At 46.6% G+C, this 22,168-nt stretch overlaps 1 protein-coding gene across 2 annotated transcripts in view; it reads left to right on the forward strand.

The window, feature by feature from the left end:
• LOC146829731 (uncharacterized) overlaps window positions 1–22,168 on the forward strand; it is a 170,483-nt gene that overhangs the window by 56,442 nt on the left and 91,873 nt on the right. The window lies entirely within an intron of this gene.

A 22,168-nucleotide genomic window follows, 5' to 3' on the forward strand; every position in this document is an offset into this window, starting at 1 on the left:
TGTGTGGTACGGTGTATTGCAGTGCGTATGCTGTGTACCATGGGGTGGGCGTTGTGGAGTGGAATCTTGTGTGTGATGGTATGCAAGGGATGTGGGGTGCGGTGTGTTGCTGTGTGTATGCTGTGTAACATGGGGTGGATGTTATGGAGTGGTATCTTGTGTGTGGTGGTATGCAAGGGATGTGTGGTACAGTGTGTTGCAGTGTGTATGCTGTGTACCATGGGGTGGATGTTATGGAGTGGTATCTTGTGTGTGATGGATTGGCAGGGATGTGTGGTGCTGTGTGTTGCAGTCTGTATGCTGTGTACCATGGGGCGGATGTTGTGGAGTGGTATCTTGTGTGTGATGGTTTGGCAAGGGATGTGTGGTATGGTGTGTTGCAGTCTGTATGCTGTGCACCATGGGGTGGACATTGTGGAGTGGAATCTTGTGTGTGATGGTTTGGCAAGGGATGTGTGGTGCGGTGTGTTGCAGTGCGTATGCTGTGTACTATGGGGTGGGCGTTGTGGAGTGGAATCTTGTGTGTGATGGTATGCAAGGGATGTGTGGTGCTGTGTGTTGCAGTGTGTATGCTGTGTACCATGGGGCGGACGTTGTGGAGTGGTATCTTATGTGTGATGGTATGCAAGGGATGTGTGGTGCGGTGTGATGCAGTGTGAATGCTGTGTACCATAGGGTGGGCGTTGTGGAGTGGTATCTTGTGTGTGATGGTATGCAAGGGATGTGTGGTGCGGTGTGTTGCAGTGTGTATGCTGTGTACCATAGGATGGGCGTTGTGGAGTGGTATCTTGTGTGTGATGGTTTGTCAAGGGATGTGTGGTGCGGTGTGTTGCAGTGTGTATGCTGTGTACCATAGGGTGGGCGTTGTGGAATTGTATTTTGTGTGTGATGGTATGCAAGGGATGTGTGGTGCGGTGTGTTGCAGTGTGTATGCTGTGTACCATAGGGTGGGCGTTGTGGAGTGGGATCTTTTGTGTGATGGTTTGGCAAGGAATGTGTGGTACAGTGTGTTGCAGTGTGTATGCTGTGTACCATAGGGTGGGCGTTGTGGAGTGGAATCTTGTGTGTGATGGTATGCAAGGGATGTGTGGTGCGGTGTGTTGCAGTGTGTATGCTGTGTACCATAGGGTGGGCGTTGTGGAGTGGGATCTTGTGTGTGATGGTTTGGCAAGGAATGTGTGGTACAGTGTGTTGCAGTGTGTATGCTGTGTACCATAGGGTGGGCGTTTTGGAGTGGAATCTTGTGTGTGATGGTATGCAAGGGATGTGTGGTGCGGTGTGTTGCAGTGTGTATGCTGTGTACCATAGGGTGGGCGTTGTGGTGTGGGATTTTGTGTGTGATGGTTTGGCAAGGAATGTGTGGTACAGTGTGTTGCAGTGTGTATGCTGTGTACCATAGGGTGGGCGTTGTGGAGTGGGATCTTGTGTGTGATGGTTTGGCAAGGAATGTGTGGTACAGTGTGTTGCAGTTCTGTATGTCTGTACCATGGGGCGGACGTTGTGGCTAGTTCACGCTATGTTATGGAGTTGTATGGTGCTGTGCAGTGTGCTACGGGATAGTAGGTTTGGTGCTGTATCTGACGTGCTGTGCTGCACAGCATGTCAGATACAGCACCAAACCTACTATCCCATAGCACACTGTGCTTTCAAGGCATGCGTGCCATGGTGCCTCGTGGTGTGCTATGTAATGCTGTGTAGTGTAATTTATGCTATGTTATGTGGTGGGTGGTGCTGTGCAGTATTGGATGCTATATAATGAATCTTGCATTGTGTTATGTTGTGCCACAGGATGGTAGGTATGATATTATATGTTGCAGCGTGATATGTTATATTGTGGCGTTTATACTACAAGCTGTGTGGTATGATATATTATATTATCTCATTTATACTGCATCATGGGACGGTGACAGTGTGGTTTGTTATGTTATATATGTTCTTAATACTATACCATGGGTTGATATCTGGTTTGCTATGTTATATTATGTCATTTATACTGCATCATGGGACGGCGCTGTGTGGTTTGTTATGTTATAACATTTATACTGTATCGTGGGATGGTTTTGTGCAGTTTAAGTTATATCATGTCCTTGATACTATATCATAGGCTGGTACTGTGTGGTCTGGTATGTTATTTGATGTATACTGCATCATAGACTGGTGCTGTGTGATTTGTTATGTTATATTATGGATTTTATACTGTATCATGGGCTGGTACTGAGTGGTTTGTTGTGTTATGTTATGTCATTTATACTATATCGTGGGATGATGCGGTGTCGTATGTTTTGTTATACTGTGTCATTTATACTATATCATGGGATGGTTCTGTGTGATTTGATATATTATGTCATTTATGCAGTATCACAGGCTTGTAATGAGTGGTTAGTTATGTTATGTCATTTATATCATATCAAGGGGTGATGCTGTGTGGTTTATACTATATCATTGGGTGGTTCTGTGTTGTGTCTGTCATTTATACTGTATCATGAGGCGGTGCTGTGTGTTTTTTTTGTTATGTCATTTATACTATATCGGGGGAAAATTTTGTGTAGTTTATGTTGTATTATGTCCTTTATACTGTATCACGGGCTTGCACCGAGTGGTTTGTTATGTTATGTCATTTATACTGTATCAAGGGTTGGATCTGTTTGGTTTGTTGTGTTATTTGATTTACACTGTATCATGGGCTCATGCTGTTTGGTTTGTTGTGTTATTTGATTTACACTGTATCATGGGCTCATGATGTTTGGTTTCTTGTGTTATTTGATTTATACTGTATCATGGGCTCATGCTGTTTGGTTTCTTGTGTTATTTGATTTACACTGTATCATGGGCTCATGCTGTTTGGTTTCTTGTGTTATTTGATTTATACTGTAACATGGGCTCATGCTGTTTGGTTTCTTGTGTTATTTGATTTACACTGTATCATGGGCTCATGCTGTTTGGTTTGTTGTGTTATTTGATTTATACTGTATCATGGGCTCATGCTGTTTGGTTTCTTGTGTTATTTGATTTACACTGTAACATGGGCTCATGCTGTTTGGTTTCTTGTGTTATTTGATTTATACTGTATCATGGGATCATGCTGTTTGGTTTGTTGTGTTATTTGATTTATACTGTAACATGGGCTCATGCTGTTTGGTTTCTTGTGTTATTTGATTTATACTGTATCATGGGATCATGCTGTTTGGTTTCTTGTGTTATTTGATTTATACTGTATCATGGGCTCATGCTGTTAGGTGTGTTGTGTTATTTGATTTACACTGTATCATGGGCTCATGCTGTTTGGTTTGTTGTGTTATTTGATTTATACTGTATCATGGGCTCATGCTGTTTGGTTTGTTGTGTTATTTGATTTATACTGTATCATGGGCTCATGCTGTTTGGTTTGTTGTGTTATTGGATTTACACTGTATCATGGGCTCATGCTGTTTGGTTTCTTGTGTTATTTGGTGCCTGCCCTCTACAATCACCAGTACCCTGACGAAACCACCTCAAAGTGCCTTCACAACTCTCCTAAGAGACCCACCACTAACATCAAAGGACTTAGTGACCTATCTGATCCCCCCCCCCCACTAACATTTGGAATCTCACTCACAAAGACACCACCCTACCCCACACGAGGTGATGCCAAACACCTGCACGCCCGCCCCATTAAATCAAAGGCACATGTTCAAGCTGAATGAGGGACTGACTCACCTGGAACACTGACTAGAGAAAGTAATACAGGGTCTAAAACACATGAAAATGAACCAAAACATTGCTCTGAACCCTGCCTATCACCCTCACCCCCCCCACACATGCAGTGATGGACAACTCCCAAGGCGAATCAAGACACAATCCCACATCTGGACCACAACATCTCCAAAAACAAAGCTCAGAGGCCTAGAAGAACCGACGTCACAATGTCTCTGAACGACGCAGAGGAGCTAGCTAAATTATATAACCCCGAACCTCCTAGATTCAACATATCCTCAATGATCCAGGTTATCTCGAGACTAGGAAGAAAGCCCACAACAACAGGAATGACCAGGCCTCCAGGACACCTCATCAAAACCCTGTGACTTCCTCCCCCCCCAGATCCCAAGAACTGAAAAGAAACCAAATGCATGCTTATAAATTGCAGATTGACAACGAAACATAAAATAGCAGAAACCATCCTGAACTACGATACTGACATCGCATTTATCACAGAAGCATGGCTAAATGAGTCCTCTAACCCGATGATGGACAAGCTCCTCCCACCAGGGTTTCCAATCATCAAGGAAGACAGGAAGGACCACCACGGCGGAGGCTTCACCATTATCCACAGGTACAACATCAATGTGGGTGAAAAAGACACCTTCATCTACAACACATTTGAGCATCTCAGCACCACCATAAGAGTAATAGACAACATGACTATAAACTAGGCCTGGGCGGCAAATTCCGTTCTGCTCGCGGAATTTGCGGAATTTGCGTAATTTCGCGTTCCGCGGAGAACGTGAAATTGCTCAAAAGTCTGCTTTACGCGATTTAGCGAAATTTTTGCTTGTTCGCGTTCTCAAAATGCATGTTCGCGAGATATTTCTCCTCGAGCACGCAAACAGCAATTGCGAACAGGAAAAAAGCATCGCGAACAAGCAATTCCGCGCGTTCGCGGAATTTCTGCGTGTTCGCGGAGATTTTTTACCGTTTCGGGGAGATTTGCGTAACGCAATTACGCAAATTCCGCCCACCCCTACTATAAACCCTCTCTACCACCCACCAGGTAACGTATGCTCCTTCAGCGAACACGTAGCAGATCTGATCACACACTGCTCGCTCTCCCACAGCAACATTGTCATCCTAAGGGACCTCAACTTTCACTGGAATGATGAAAGCAAGTCTCTAATCTCTAATGTCTTAAAGGACATCTTACTCAGTAACAATCTCTTCCAGCTTTCAAAGGTCGAAACCCACAACACAGAATCTACCCTGGATGTGATCATAGTTAGGAAGAAAGACTAACTATTGACAACATCCTTCCCGTCAACTGGTCGGATCACCAGATCATTCCGTTTCGCATCAACAATACTTGCCATCACCCAAAACGCACACATAAAACCCTCCGGTTGGCGAGAAACATAAGGCAAATATCCCTTGTGGACCTAGAAGATAGAGTGAGAACTCAACTCCCCCTTCATTAGATAACCCCTCAACACCTAAACTCACCAAGTATATCTCTTAAGTTGAAGAGAGTGAGAAACACACGTTCAAGATCATGGTTCAATAAAGACCTGAACACTGGAAGAAGAAAGCTTAGAGCGTCGGAAAGACTACGGTGAACAATTCCATCCACAGCCCACCTAGAACAACTGAGGAGTGAATGCAGGAAATACAAAAAACACATCATGATTGAAAAAGCCATCTTCTTCCACAACGCTCTAAACAAGGCCACAAACCGGCCCAAATACCTTTCAATATCCTCAAACAACTAACCTCCAAGCCTTCCCCAAAAAAACGTCAGATCTCCAAAGAACGATGTGACAACTTCGCCAATTTCTTCAATAAAAAAATGGCAAACATCAAGCTGTCCCTTGAAGATAACAGCCAGTCATCCAAAGGGTACCCCCCTTTCGGAAAGGAAGATAAGCTCCCTTCTCACTTCACGGTCTCACTATCAACGGTCACTCCTCAGGACAATACCAGGAGCAACCATATCCGAGGGCATCACACATCTCCTAGAAGCTGGAAGGTAATCAAAGCCACTCTCAGAAGCGGAGATATCTGCTCTGTTGACTGCGTCCAAACCCTCCTCCCACCTTGCAAACCCCCTCACCATTCCTGGCAAACGTGCTCAATCACGCCCTATCCCTCCTCTAGTCAAAGATTATAAATATCTTCCTTATGACTGGAGTGATGCCAGACTGCTTCAAACTCGGTCAAGTCACCCTACTGGTCAAAAAAACGGGTGCAGACCTGAGCAACCTCAATAACTTCAGACCTGTCTTCAGTCTCCCACTCCTAGCCAAAACTCTAGAGAGATGCGTTCTCTCTCAACTTATCCAGCAACAGGAATCTCCTGGATCCTCATCAATCAGGCTTCGGAAAAGGTTGCAGCATGCAATCAGCTATTCTGAACATCGTGGATGACCTCCACAAATCCCTGGGTACAGACCGATGCTGCCTACTCATGCTCCAAGATGTTTGGGCAGCCTTCGGCACGGTTGACCACAAGCTGTGCTTAGAGTTCCTTAAAAAAAGGATCGGAGCGGAAGGGGTGGTCCTACGCTGGTTTTGATCTTTTCTACAAAACCGATCTCAGCAAATATAAAAATTTAAAAAACTGACCTCTGACACAATAGCAATTACCCAGAGTGTCCCCTGAGGCTTGGTCCTCTCACCCACACTGTTCAATATCTACATGGGGCCCCTCACAGTCTCTCTCAACCAAGCAGACATCCTCTTCCATGTGTACGTGGATGACACCCAGCTCTACACGGAAATCTCCTCACTTGACGACATACACCAGATGAATGCCACCCTCAAAGAAGTCCAACACTGGCTAGCCCGCAACCACCTAAAATTCAACCAAGGTAAGACTGCAATTCTCCTCATATCAAAGACAGAAAACTCCCTTCAGATCCAAGAATGGCTAAACTCCATTGACGCTCTTAACTGCAAACTGGCCATGAAAGATCATATAAAGAGCAGTGCAAAGTGTGCCTTCTACAACCTGAAACTTCTGAATAAAATCAACCCCTACCTACCGCCGAAGGATCTTAAATTTGCCATTCAAGCGCTGGTGTTGTCTAGATTAGACTACAGGAACACTACCCTCACAGGCACCGCAATATCCCACATTGCCCCCCTTCGAACCACCCTCAACGCAGCAGCCAGTATTGTCCAAGGAATTAAAAAATGCGATCACATCTCCCCTGCCCTGAAAGAAATTAACTGGCCCCCAATCGAAGCTCTCAGTTTTAGAACGGCCTGCCTAACTCGCAAAGCCCTTCACACCAGGAAACCAGCCTACCTCGCCTCTAAACTCAAAAAGGCAGATCAAACAAGAAACCTGAGGAGCTCTAACACCCCACTCCTCACTCCGCCGTAAGCCTCAAACAAAATCCACAGTCATGCTCCTCCTCGAGCAAAGCCCCAAAAATATGGAACTCCATTCCAATACATATTAGGACGAAACCCTCCTTCTTGAGTTTCAAAAGACAGCTAAAGGAATCTCCTCCAAAATTAACATCTCAACTAGTGGGGCACCAATCACTCGCAGAGACATAATCTCAACCTTTGACCTCCTTGTAAACCTTCCCTGCTGCTTTAGGTCTCGCGCCTAGCGTTGCAGTGAGTAGCGTTGCTCGCACAGCGAGATCCCTTTTGTACGGGGTTTCAAAATCGCCCTAGGATTCGCACATGCTAGTGCGTTTGCTTTTCCTTTTGTGCCCCGCTATTGGCCTTTGCGTGCGTCTTTTTTACCAGGAGTGCACGCAATAGGCCAAAGGCGGGCGCATTGCTCTGCCCATGGCCTATTGGTGTCTATTACGCGCACCAAAGGCCATGTGGTTTCAATTATCGTGCCCAGACACGGGTGCGATAATTGAAACCACTTGTTTCGCTGTGGCGCACGCACCACTCGCGGGCCTGTTAGTTTTTCAATAGCGGTCGCTTTCGCGATCGCTTTCAGTCCCGCTTGTTATAATATTCGAGGAGTGAGAAAGGGGTTCCAGATAAACTCCCAAATCAGTCCCATCTACCAGGAAGCCACTTGCCTGTACAATCTAGAATAATAAATGGCGTGGAGAACCACAGAGGAAGCGCCTGGCTGCACCGGTTGGTTTTACCGCCATCCAGCCGCCAGTAACAGAACAATATATCTTTTCAAAAGAAAAATAGCCAAAGCTGCACCCATTGAACAAGAAATCCAATTTAACTGCCGCGCCATTTCGAAACCACGTGCTTTGGAATATTTAGGTCCAGAAGGGTCCAGTCAGCCATGCTGTCGGGATTGTAACTATCATTGGTGCACCATGAGCCGTCGCACCTGGGCCCGTGGCACGTGTGTCTGAGGGGCCCACTACAGCACAACCAGGGGCACTGGTCTATGTCAGTGCCCTTGACACTCTTTCTACTTCATTGTGCCCAAGGCCTGCGCATAACGTAACGCTCTCTCCACACAGACCAGCGTGCCTCACCTGCTCCTCCAGTCGTCTGAACCTCTCGAAAAAAGGTTTCCCCTACTTCGGACCGGAGCCGGCGTCCTGCTGGAGGCTGCTCTGCACGGCCAGGGCCAGCAGGGCCAGGGCCGCCGCTCCCTTCCTGCCGGGTCTCATCGTCACCGGGCGCCACAGGTGGGACTGAGGCGAGCCGGGCTAGACGGTCTGTGAACAGCTCTGTCTGTGTGCGTCTGCACCGTGGGGGCTCCGTCACATTCCTCCTCTAGCGCCCCCTGACTCTCTCTCACACTAGGCGCAGTGTCTCAACGCCCACCTCCTCCCTGTCTCCAGTCCTGCAATGCCTCTCTGTCACTCTTGACTGCCCTATCCTTTCCTGGCCTTTCTATCGGAGCTCTTTGCCAGTTCAGGTGACCTGCCCTTCCTTTCCTTTAGTCGGTCTCCTTCGTGCATGTCAGCTCAGTTTATGACGTCCCGCTGTGCGACTCCTATCTCCAGACGCATGCAAACAAGCATTTGCAATGCAATAGGTCTCGCATTATTAAGGTGTGAGCTATTGGCCTTGCTAAATAATGAAACACCAATAGCTCAAACTTTAATAATGCGAGACCTGTTTCATTGCAAATGCTTGTTCCTCCATTGAGCTCAAACCTTACCTGTTTCGATTGAAGTGTTCGGTCTATACTCCTTATCTGTTGAACATGTACTGATGTAAAGCGCCCTGATATCCATGGGTCTTGCCAGCGTTATAGGAAACTTTTAAATAAATAAAACTCATAAATAAACATGATACATACTGTATCATGAGCTGGTATTGTGTGGTTTGTTATATTATGTAATTTAAACTGTATCATGGGAGGGTGCGGTGTGGTTTGTTATGTTATATTATGTCATTTATAATGTATGATGGGCTAGTTCTTTGTGATTTGTTATGCTCTATTATTTAATTTATGCTATATCATGGGATGGTGCGGTGTGGTTTGTTATGCTATATAAGTCCTTAATACAATACCATGGGTTGATGTTGTCTGGTCTACTATGGTATATTCTGTTATTTATGCTATATCATGGGATGGTTTTGTATGGTTTGTTTTATTATCTCATTTATACTGTGTCTTGGGACGGTGCCGGTGTGGTTTGTTATGTAAAAAGAGAGGAAAGGAAATGGAGAAGAGATTATCGTGAGTCAAGCGAACAGCACCACAGGGAAATTATAAAATTTTGTAAGGGTGAAATTAAAAAAGCTCAGGCGCTTTATTTCGAAGAAAAATCAATCTTGCCGGCAACTCCCGCCATGAAATTTTTCGAATCGCTAAAAACTTGGTTGACCCTTCTCCTCCTGATATATTATCTGAGGCCTCACCAGCCCGCTGTAATGAACACGCCCGCTTTCATAAAAAAATACAAGATATCTACGACAAATTTCCCCATTCCTCTCCCCCTGGCAGTCCTCCAATCGACGACATTCATCCACCTTATGCGGAGCATTTTTTGGAGGAACTTCCCACCGTGAACCATGATAAGCTCTTAGAAATCTTATCACAAATAAAATCAGGCTCCCCATCCGATCCTGCACCTCCACGCTTTTTAATTAAGGCTGCGGAAGCAGTCTTTCCGATCCTGCGTGAGCTGATAAACCTTTCCATTACCACTGGCTAAGCCCCCCCACCTTGGAAACACGCTATGGTTAAAGCCCTACTGGAGAAGCCCAGTTTGGATCCTGAGATTCTAGGCAACTATTGTCCCCTTTCCCTTCTTCCAGGGATAAGTAAAATCCTAGAAAAGCACGTCAATCGGACTTTATCGGAGTTCCTTGAAAATCCACTTCACTCCACTCAGCTTCTTGATGGCATGGACACGTCTCTTCTTACAGTAGTCGAAGAATCTAAGAGTCTCCTCGATCAAGGTGGTTCAGTCGCCATTATTGTTCTGGACCGAATTTGATACGGTAAATGATGATATCCTCATAAGAAGACTCAGGAGTGTCGGAGTTACTGGAAGTGTGATCACCTGGATACAGTCTTTTCTGGAGGGTAGGACCTTCCAGGTCTTCGAAAGAGGTAACACTTCCGACAGCCTGCCACTTAAATGTGGAGTGCCACAGAGCTCATCATTTCCCCCGACACTCTTCGATGTCTATATGAGGCCTCTTGCAGATATTGATTTACCCTATGGGATCAATATAGTCACATATGCTGATGATCCCCAACTGGTCTTCTCATTAAGCAATAACCAGAACACCTTATCATTCTCCCTCGGGTCTTGTCCAGAAAAAGTGGCAAAATGGATGGAACACACGTGTCTCAAGCTCAACGGAGATAAAACTGAGCTGATGCTCTTGGGCAATACCCTTGCCCCAGAGCTGGGACTAGCATGGCCAAACTGCATGGGCCCTGCTCCTGTTCTTAAATCTTTAATCGAAGCCTCGGTATGTGGCTAGATAAGACTTGTAAATTTGACCATCAAGGCATGAAGCCGGCAGCTACATGCTACGGCACGCTCGGAATGCTCCACAAAATGCTCCCTTCTCTTCCAGTTACTGCTAGGAGACTGGTCCGGGCCCTTGTCCTCTCTCGCCAGGATTACGGGAACCCCCTCTATCTAGGGGCTCCAAAGACCACCGCAAGGAAGCTGCAAAGTCTCGCTTGCTGCTCAATATCCCCAGAACCCAATTGGCTAGCAATGCATTGAACCCCCTTCATAGGCTGCCTGTAATTGATAGAATAAAGTTCAAATCTCTTTTTATGGCTCATATGACCCCCGGTGGTAAAGGATCGCCAATCACTCGCCCTTTGATTTATTTCTATCGCCCCAGAAAAAGCTTCAGCTCAGCCAATCTTTCCCTGGCGATAGTACCTCGAATAAAAAAAGAAAGATATGGTGGCCGCTCCTTCTCATACAACACTGCCAGGCTTTGGAATGCCGCCCTCTCTATCTTCGCTCAAACTACACCTCCCTTTCCGCAAGCTGCTCAAAGCCGGGCTGCACCAGATCAACTCATTATAGTCAGTGCCCCCTCTCATCCGCTGTTCTGTGGGACACTTCTAGCGCTGGGATGCCTTCCAGTAGACGTGCGCTTTACAAGTGCTTCATGATAATGTATACTGATTCATATGGTGATGCTGTGTGGTTTGCTATGTTATACTATGTGTTAGAAATGGGGATTTCTAGCTGGCAGCGGCTGGCGCCGAGGTCCAAATAGGGATCCTTCTTCCTAAGTCAGAGTAAGGGCTAGACCCTTTGACAACCCCTGCTCAACCCTGTGGTCACATAGCACGAGCAGACAGGCCTATCTCAGAGGCAGTGTGTGAAGCATTTACGACCATACACAGTAATACAGTGAAGACACTACAAAGGGACACCACACAAGTAGCTATAGAAAAATAATTATCTTTATATAGGCTTAACACAAGGCTCAAAAGCGATCAAGAAACCACAATGCACATCATTACAGATTCACTTCAAAAGCAATAGAGACACTCAAAAAGCATGCGGAACGAACTTAGTTTGAGGCCGGGGTCCACGCGACCTGGTGATGCACAATGTACCTGAGATTTAAAGGGGCACGGCACGCAGCCTCACAAGGAAGCCAAGGTGATGACAGGTGGACTCACAGCGGCCACAGCTCCCCGCTGTAGCGGTCCGCGGCGTGCACTCACGATAATCCTGGGACGGGGCTTAAAGGCGGGCACCCAGCAGCACCCGCAGGTGATAACAAGATCCTTGAAGTGGTGACTAGCGCGGGCACTCAGCGGCACAGCTCCTCAGCTGCAGCGGTCTACACTAGCGATGGTGATGATTCTCATAGGACGGCAAATATAGGCACTCAGCGGCACAGCTCCTCAGCTGCAGTGGCCCACAATAGCGATAGCGATGATTCTCATAGGATGGCAAATGCGAGCACTCAGCGGCAACAGCTCCTAAACTGGGGCTGCCCACAATAGCGATCACGATGACTTTGGCAACACAGGCAAATGCGGGCTCTCAGCGCCAACAGCTCCTCAGCTACGGCGGCCCACAATAGCGATGACGATGACTTTGGTAACACAAATGCGGGCTCTCAGCGGCCACAGCTCCTCAACTGCGGCTGCCCACAATAGCGATCATGATGACTTTGGCAACACAGCCAAATGCGGGCTCTCAGCAGCAACAGCTCCTCAGCTGCGGCGGCCCACAATAGCTATCACGATGACTTTGGTAACACTGGCAAATGCGGGCTCTCAGCGGCAACAGCTCCTCAGCTGCGGCGGCCCACAATAGCGATAGCGATGACTTTGGCAACACAGGCAAATGTGGGCTCCCAGCGGCAACAGCTCCTCAACTGCAGCGGCCCACAATAGCGATCACGATGACTTTGGCAACACAGGCAAATGCGGGCTCTCAGCGGCAACAGCTCCTCAGCTGCGGCGGCCCACAATAGCGATCACGATGACTTTGGTAACAAAGGCAAATGCGGGCTCTCAGCGGCAACAGAGGCTCAGCTGCGGTGGCCCACAATAGCGATGCGATTACTTTCAGCCCGCGTTCCCCGCAGTAGAACCAGAGGCTCTGGAATTCTCAACAGACGCCTCACCTGCGAGTAGAATCCCCCTCAAATAGGAATCCGGCCGGCTGATGGGTGAAGTCTAATGTCCCTGAGACTTCAGCAGGAGGCAAGCTTAAATCAGGCCCTTGGGTAGTTGCTTCAGCACGATGCATAAAAGTTTCAAAGTCCTTTCCCTCTTGTTACATGGACAGAGGTTCGTCTTGACATCCCGAAGTAACACACCCTGTAGGGGTTTTAACACAGATCTTTATACCCCAAAAGTCTTTGTTCTCAAAAAGTCACAAATCACTGAACCCAGCCAGAACCAGTTTGGTGTCCTCCTGGAGCACTTTATTTACGAGGCTGCATCCTGCCTTTCAGGGAGAGGGGGTCTGCTATCAGACGCACAGTGGGAGGTGGAGCCATCATTCATCTTGCCAGGCACAGCCCTGCTCAGATCAAAGGGTCACCCCCCCCCCCATACTCCAACTGCAGATCTCTCTATTCAATCCAGGTCGGTCTCAGCCTGCCCTGAGCCTCCAAAACCCAACAGCCAATACACATAACAGCAGAGAACAGGGGAAGGCTTAGGCAAGAAAATACCTACTTCCCATAAGTGGTAGTTGTAAACACAGAATGTACAAATAATCGTCACTAAAAGATGCACATTAATGTTTGTAGCTCAGGCATACTAAATTTGACTTTCCTATCATGTTCCTTGGGTCAATTAGGATTATACCAATTCATACAGTTAATTTACAATAGGGAGCATTCGCGTTGTGGCACAGAATGGTAGTGGCACAGCGCCCAGAGCATCTAACACCAGCAAACACAGAGGAGACAAAAGTGAAAAATGGAAGGGAGACCCACGCCAATGGTGCCAGGTCTAACACTTTGTCATTTATACAGTATCATGGGCTGGTTCTTTGTGATTTTTGTTATGTTATAATATGTAATTTATGCTATATCATGAATTCTTTTTTGTGGTTTGTTATATTATTTCATCTAGACTGTATCACGGGACAGTGCCAGTGTGGTTTGTTATGTTATTTACACTATATCAAGGGGTGTTGCTGTATGGTACGTTATGTTATATAATGTCATTTATACCATATCATGGGATGATACTGTGTGGGTATACTATATCATGGGCTGGTACTATGTGATTTGTTATATAATGTCATTCATACTGTATCATGGGATGGTGCGGTGTCGTATGTTATGTTATACTGTGTGGTTTATACTATATCATGGGATGGTGTGGTGTTGTATGTTATGTTATACCGTGTCAATTATACTATATCATGGGATGGTGCAGTTTTGTAAGTTATACTGTGTTGTTTATACTTTATCATTGGATGATGCGGTGTCGTATTTTATGTTATACTGTGTTGTTTATAACTATATCATGGGATGGTGCGGTGTCGTGTGTTATGTTATACTGTGTCGTTTATACTATATCATGGAATGGTGCAGTGTCATATGTTGTTATATTGTGTTGTTTATACTATATCATGGGATGGTGCTGTGTTGTATGTTATGTTATACTGTGTCGTTTATATTATATCTTGTGATGGTACGGTGTCATGTTATGTTATACTGTGTAGTTTATACTATATCATGGGATGGTGTGGTGTTCTATGGTGCACAATGATAATTGGTGTTGTGGTATCTTGTGTAGTGCTTTGCTAGTGTATGGCTTGTTATGTATGATATGTTGTGCTGTAGCGTGTTATATTGTGCTGTGGCACTGGATGCTATGGTATTTATGGCATGGTATTGTATGTCGTACCGAGCTCCGACATGAGAGCACTGTATGTTGTGGTGTAGTCGGGTGTATGCTATGCAGTGGCGTAATATGTTTATAATCTGCTGTGCCATTGCATTGAATCTATGTAATGGTATGCTGAGGAGTAGTGTGTTGTTTTGTGCTGTGGCCTGGCATTGCACGGATGGTATATTGTGCTGTGCAATGGGTGTATGTCATGGTATGCCATGGTACAGTGGGTTTTTAGGTCTCGCCTTGCTATCGTGTAAGCGATCGTAAAGCGAGACTATTGTAAAGGGGCATTTCAAAGTGCTCCCAAAAGCGGATTGCATGGCTAGCACGCGCACAATCACGCGCATCGTGCCTCCATGCAATCCGCTTTGGCATCGCACTTCAAAGGGTCCGCTCCCCCGCCTGGAATGCGCTCCCCCGCCAAGCGCGCGCGCCACGCTCCGCCGGGCTTGTTTATTATCGTGTCAGCGCGTTCGGTTTCACTTTCACTGGAGAGCTTGTTTTAGGACTGGTGCCCTGATGCCATGGAAAGTGTGCTACAAGTTCAGGATTCGACATCTATATTTGGATAAAAAGCCCCCAACACGTTTCATAATGCATATTTAAGATATTCCAAGGGAGTAGAAACGAAAGCTGCACGGAACAGAAACGTGGGATTCATGAAAATGAGCTAAATGCGCTTTCATAATGATTGACATAGAATCGGGTGTTTGGTGCTTCCTCTGATTGTCTCTTAACATGAAGTAATACATCCAGACAGTTTAAGTTGAACAGACCTTTCTGGTTCTCAGAGCTGCTCCCCCGTTTTCTAACCTTCGCCGGCCTCGAGACGTGCTGTCGCATTACAAAAAAGATATAATGCGGGTAATTACATGCCAAGGTCGCGGCGCCATTTTATCTGCCCTTCTTAGATGTATTACACTTTCCTCACGGGTGCCAGCCTAGATAGAAATAAGGGCACCTTGAAACCTCAGCTACGACACATAGCAGGATCCTCATGGCGTTTTTTGAACCCCACCACGACCCAAGCCCCCTCCTCTAAAAAAAACAAAAAACTAGCTGAGTCTGGTGCCATGTCCTCGGGTGTTTTCACACACCATAATGGACGTCGACAGTTCACAGCCTCGGAAAACCAGCTGGAAAACCACTATTTGCAGAGGTTTTCAGCTCATTCTCCCTGTCACCGTATGATATCGCTTCTCATCAGGAGACCGTGTGTTGGGAGCAGCTATCGTGTGTCACATGGTAGCACCGTGTGAGTTGGCAGGTATGTTACTGCATATCAAACTCAACCTCACCTGGCTCTATCTAGTTTCTATGTTTTATTTTCACTTGCTGAGCTGTGTATATGCGTGTATACATTCCAACGACCTGGAACACAAGGGGGTGCGAAAGGATTCTTAAAGATTCACATGAAAAGAGAATTAATTTGCTTCTCTCCACTGTGAAATGAGACTGGTGCTGTACCGTGCGGCGCTCGGCCAAGCATACATCCTGATGCACTCTTGATTTAATCACAGATAGCCGCACACTGCTGCTCGGTGTGTGTATCTAACACTGCTTCGCAGGGTGTAACCTAGTGTGTTTATGCAAAAGGTGAAGAAACAGTAAAAGGAAATGTGTACTTTCTGTGGTACGTGTATGCATGTATATCACTGTCTTGCTGTATGTATTAGCAATATACAGCATATGAGATCATGTACTCCATACTGCACTTCATAAACATATTTCAAGCCAGAAGATCTCCATGATCATGTAGAGGTCGAGAGCCTACATACGGTGATGGAATTCTGGGGTGACGGGAAAACCCTCATTAATGTAAAGTTATGGGGTACTTTATTCCTTATAATGTGTGAGTTTTCTTTTTTAAATGGGATTTTAATACACACTAACCTCCCTTCACAGCCTTTACATTTTGCAGAACCGCATACATCCAAATGACTGGAAACTGGAAATATCATATTTTTTTCATTTCTACGCTTCATATTTGTTTATAGTTTTGGTGAGGTTGAATCTTGTTGAACAGTATTTTAATCGGATAAATGGCCGTTCTCGTTGTAAAGCCTGCACACATTCGTCATGCCTGGCCAGAAGCAAGTATTTATGAAGCTCAGAAAGGGACAGCTTCGGACCATCGACATCTGGGAAATAACGCCTAAAGAAAATGTTTCCTTCCCCTGCATGAACTTTGCTCGACTATGACCCGGGCTGTCCCCTGATACTCCCACGGAAACACTACATGGAACAAGTGTTTGCAATGCAATAGGTCTCGCATTTACACGAGTTTAAGCTATTGGCATTGTAAATGACAATGCCTTTTATTTATGTTCAAAACAAAAATAAAAGGCATTGTCATTTGCAATGTCAATAGCTCAAACTCGCGTAAATGCGAGACCTATTGCATTGCAAATGCTTGTTGTGCTATGCTGTGCTGTGGCTTGGCATGGGGTGGGGTGGGTGGTGTGTTGTGCTTTGCCCTACCATGGAGTGTATGTTGTGGTATGTAGTGTTGTAGTGTGTTTTTTCACACTGTGATGTGGCTCGCCATAGGTGGATAGGGTTTTGAAGTGCAGTATTGTATGTTGTGCTGTGCCGTAGGTGTTTGTTATGGTGTGTCGTGGTGTATTGTCATTTTCTGCTGTGGTTTGCATTGGGTGGTTTGTGTGTTTCAGTGCAGTATTGTATGTTCGCTATGCCCTGCCATGGAGTGTATGTTATGGTACGTTGTGGTGCAGTGCAGTATTGTATGTTCGCTGTGCCCTGCCATGGAGTGTATTTTATGGTATGTTGTGTTGTTCTGTGGTATTTTATAGTGTGCTGTGACTTGACATGGTCTGGGTGGTGTGTTGTGCTGTGCCCTGCCATGGAGTGTAAGTTTTAGTACGGTGTGTTGTAGTGTGGTATGTTGTGCTGTGGCTTGGTATGGGGTGGGTGGTGTGTTGCAGTGCAGTATTATATGTTGTGCTGTCCCTGCCAAGGAGTGTATGTTATAGTATGTTGTGTTACAGTGCAGTATTGTACGTTGTGATGTGCCCTGGCATGGAGTGTATGTTATGGTATGTTGTGTTTTATACTGTGCTGCGGATTGGCATGGGGTGCGTGGTATGTTTCAGCATAGTATTGTATGTTGTGCTGTGCCCTGCCATGGAGTGTATGTTTTAATATGTTATGTTGCAGTGCAGTATTGTATGTCTGCTGTTCTCTGCAACAGTGTGTGTGTTGTGGTACGTTGTGTTTCTGTGTAGTATAGTATGTTGTGTTGTGCCCTGTCCTGGAGTGTATGTTATGGTATGTTGTGTTGTTCTGTAATATTTTATATTGTGATGTGGCTTGACATGGAATGTAAGTTATGGTACGTTGTGTTGTAGTGTGGTATGTTGTGCTGTGTCTTGGTATGTGGTGGGTGGGTGGTGTGTTGTCCTGTGCCCCGCCACGGAGTGTATGTTATGGTATACTGTGTTGCAGTGCAGTATTGTATGTTGTGCTGTGCCCTGCCACGGAGTGTATGTTATGGTATGTTGTGTTGCGGTGCAGTATTGTATGTTGTGCTGTACCCTGGCATGGAGTGTATGTTATGGTACGCTGTGGTGTAGTGTGGTGTGTTGTGCTGTGCCCTGCCATGGAGTGTATGTTGTAGTATGCTGTGTTGCAGTGCAGTATTGTATGTTGTGCTGTACCCTGGCATGGAGAGTATGTTATGGTACGCTGTGGTGTAGTGTGGTGTGTTGTGCTGTGCCCTGCCACGGAGTGTATGTTATGGGATGTTGTGTTGTAGTGCAGTATTGTATGTTGTGCTGTGCCCTGGCATGGAGTGTATGTTGTGGTATGTTGTTTTGTAGTGCAGTTTTGTATGTTTTTGCTGTGCCCTGCCATGGAGTGTATGTTGTAATATGCTGTGTTGCAGTGCAATAGTGTATTTTGTGCTGTACTGTATTTTGTGCTGTACCCTGGCATGGAGTGTATGTTACGGTACGCTGTGGTGTAATGTGGTGTGTTGTGCTGTGCTTTTCTCTGCCATGGAGTTTATGTTGTAGTATGCTGTGTTGCAGTGCAGTATTGTATGTTGTGCTGTGCCCTGGTGTGGAGTGTTTGTTATGGTATGTTGTGTTGCAGTGTATATTGTGCTGTGCTCTGGCATGGAGTGTATGTTGTGGTATGTTATTTTGTAGTGCAGTATTGTATGTTGTGCTGTACCCTGCCACGGAGTGTATGTTATGGTATTTTGTGTTGTAGTGCAGTATTGTATGTTGTGCTGTGCCCTGGCATGAAGTGTATGTTATAGTATGTTGTGTTGCAGTGCAGTATTGTATGGTGTGCTGTACCCTTGCATGGAGTGTATGTTATGGTATGTTGTGTTGTCATGTGATATTTTATACTGTGCTGTGGCTTGACATGGAGTGTATGTTATGTTATGGTATGGTGTGTTGTAGTGCAGTATTGTATGTTGTGCTGTACTCTTGCATGGAGTGTATGTTATGGTTGTTTTTTTTTTGCAGAGTTTTATATAGCGCGAACTTGACCCGAATCCAATCAGGTATCAGAGCACTTTACATAGCACCAGTTACGTTACATGAGGACACACATTCATTTTTTGTTAGGCACGGGGAGATTAAGTGATTTACCCAGAATCACAGGATGTTTAGCGTCATTACCGAGACTCGAACCCAGTTCCCCAGGTCCGAGGTCGAGCGCCCTATTCCTCTCACATGTTGTGTTGTCATGTGGTATTTATACTGTGCTGTGGCTTGACATGGAGTGTATGTTATGTTATGGTATGTTGTGTTGTAGTGCAGTATTGTATGTTGTACTGTACCCTGGCATGGAGTGTATGTTATGGTATGTTGTTGTGTTGTCATGTAGTATTTTATACTGTCCTGTGGCTTGACATGTGAAGGGTGGTGTGTTGTAATGTGCCGTGCCATGGGGTGTAAGTTATGGTACGTTGTGGTGTAGTGTGGTACGTTGTGGTGTAGTGGTTACGCTGTGGTGTAGTGTGGTACGCTGTGGTGTAGTGTGGTATGTTGTGCTGTGGCTTGGCATGGGGTGAGTGGTGTGTTGTGCTGTGTCCTGCCATGAAGTGTATGTTATGGTATGTTGTGTCATGGCTTGGCATGGGGTGGGTGGCGTGTTGTGCAGTGCCCTGCCTTGAAGTGTATGTTATGGTATGTTGTGCTGTGGCTTGGCATGGGGTGGGTGACGTGTTGTGCTGTGCCCTGCCATGGAGTGTATGTTATGGCATGTTATGCTGTGGCTTGGCATGGGGTGGGTGGTGTGGTGTGTTGTGTTGTGCCCTGCCATGAAGTGTATGTTATGTGATGGTATGTTGTGTTGTAGTGTGGTATGTTGTGCTGTGGCTTGGCATGGGGTAGGTGGTGTGTTGTGCTGTGCCCTGCCATGGAGTGTATGTTATGGCATGTTGTGCTGTGGCTTGGCATGGGGTGGATGGTGTGTTGTGCTGTGCCCTGCCATGGAGTGTATGTTATGTTATGGCATGTTGTGTTGTAGTGCAGTATTGTATGTTGTGCTGTGCCCTGGCATGAAGTGTATGTTATGGTATGTTGTTGTGTTGTCATGTGGTATTTTATACTGTGCTGTGGCTTGACATGTGAAGGGTGGTGTGTTGTAATGTGCCGTGCTATGGGGTATAAATTATGGTACGTTGTGGTGTATTGTGGTACATTGTGGTGTAGTGTGGTACGCTGTGGTGTAGTGTGGTATGTTGTGCTGTGGCTTGGCATGGGGTGGGTGGTGTGTTGTGCCCTGCCATGGATTGTATGTTATGGTTTGTTGTGTCATGGCTTGGCATGGGGTAGGTGGTGTGTTGTGCTGTGCCCTGCCATGGTGTGTATGTTATGGTATGTTGTGCTGTGGCTCGGCATGGGGTGGGTGGTGTGTTGTGCTGTGCCCTGCCATGGAGTGTATGTTATGTTATGGTATGTTGTGTTGTAGTGCAGTATTGTATGTTGTGTTGTGCCCTGGCATGAAGTGTATGTTATGGTATGTTGTTGTGTTGTCATGTGGTATTTTATACTGTGCTGTGGCTTGACATGTGAAGGGTGGTGTGTTGTAATGTGCCGTGCTATGGGGTGTAAGTTATGGTACGTTGTGGTGTAGTGTGGTACATTGTGGTGTAGTGTGGTACGCTGTGGTGTAGTGTGGTATGTTGTGCTGTGGCTTGGCATGGGGTGGGTGGTGTGTTGTGCCCTGCCATGGATTGTATGTTATGGTTTGTTGGGTCATGGCTTGGCATGAGGTGGGTGGTGTGTTGTGCCATGCCATGCGCGCACGTTAGCCTGTTCTGCAGTGTGTGTACGTGTCGCCCATTCCCCCTGGCCTCTCAGGAGCGAGTGTGGAGTGCGGTGGCCCCCTCACCTCCCTGGAGCCCCTACCCGCCGGGGTGGGGGGGGGGGTCTCCTTGGCAACCCCCGGGCCCTCTCTGGCGCGCAGTGACGCGGGTGCCACAAAGGGCGCTTGGGAGGGTGTTCCCTCCATTGAGGGGTTCGGCAGTAATGAACTGTGCTCGGAAGCCGGGGTTCACCGGGGGAAGGAGGGAGGTGGGCTTGGGGCACACTGTGAGTTCTGGGGCGGGGGGGCGGGGAGGGGGGGGCGTGTGGTGGTCGTGCGGCCCTCCTCGTTCGCTTCACTCATCAGCCCGGCCACCTAAAGTGAAAGTGGTTTCCATGAGTGCCACCCGTCCGCCAGTGCTTTTAAGCGCCTCGCCAGGGCTATGAAGCGCTATAATTGCAATTTCGGGTGCCTGGGTGGGCACTTCCAGGTGAATGGCGCGTTTTAAAACAAGTCGGATCATTAACTTAATGCCAGAGTCTGCAGGGCTGTAAAGCATGTTTATAGTGCGGGGGCGGGGGGGGGTGTTCTATGAGACATTGGGGCTGATCTAGTTGCAGTTGGTACATTGTGAGGCATAGTAATGGACTGAAGTAGCCCTTCGTGGTGGGCACTGCTGTACGAACCCCCAGAGAGTCCGAGGAAAAGCCGCCACCTCCTCCAGTCCTGAACATGTAACACAAGTCCTGGGGTACTCTGACACGTGATGTCCAACACGTCCCTGTGTGCAGGGAATGCCAGCCTGTTAGCATCAATAAACGTATATAAGGGGTGGCCTCACCCACAACTTCGCCCCCCCCCCCCCCCCAGTGGACTCAACCAACATCTGGGAGTTCTTCAATGTTATTTTCAGGACCATAGAATGGGCCTGGTAATCAATTACAATGCCAAGAATATCTCTTTATTTAGGGGTACCCTTGATATCAATCAAAAACGCGTTTAGTGGGTGAAATTGTGGGGACATCTGAGCCTCATGGTTCAGAGTGGGGGCGCCTACACTGTAGTCTCACATTCGTCTGGACATAGAAGGGTGTCCCGCGGTGCCATATTGTTGACAATACGCACATTGCAGAGTTATAACAAACAGGTATAAGCAGGGCACAAGTCCTAAAAAAAAGTGGGTGGACTAGGCTAGTTAATCAGTATGCAAGTGACATCAAGCAAGTGACATCACGGCGCATGACATCTGGGCACGTGACATCACAGCGTGTGACATCACGGCGCGTGACATCACAGGAAGTGGCATCATAAAAAGTGACGTCAGATCTTAAGCCCTCACATACATGTTTAACAGGTCTATCATGAGTGTATTGGAGCACACTTCGAGTCTACGTGCCAACCCTTCTGATTGAGGCATGAGATTCACACTTTTGTAAG

Source organism: Triturus cristatus, chromosome 5_2, assembly GCF_964204655.1.
Source record: "Triturus cristatus chromosome 5_2, aTriCri1.1, whole genome shotgun sequence".
Taxonomy (NCBI): domain Eukaryota; kingdom Metazoa; phylum Chordata; class Amphibia; order Caudata; family Salamandridae; genus Triturus; species Triturus cristatus.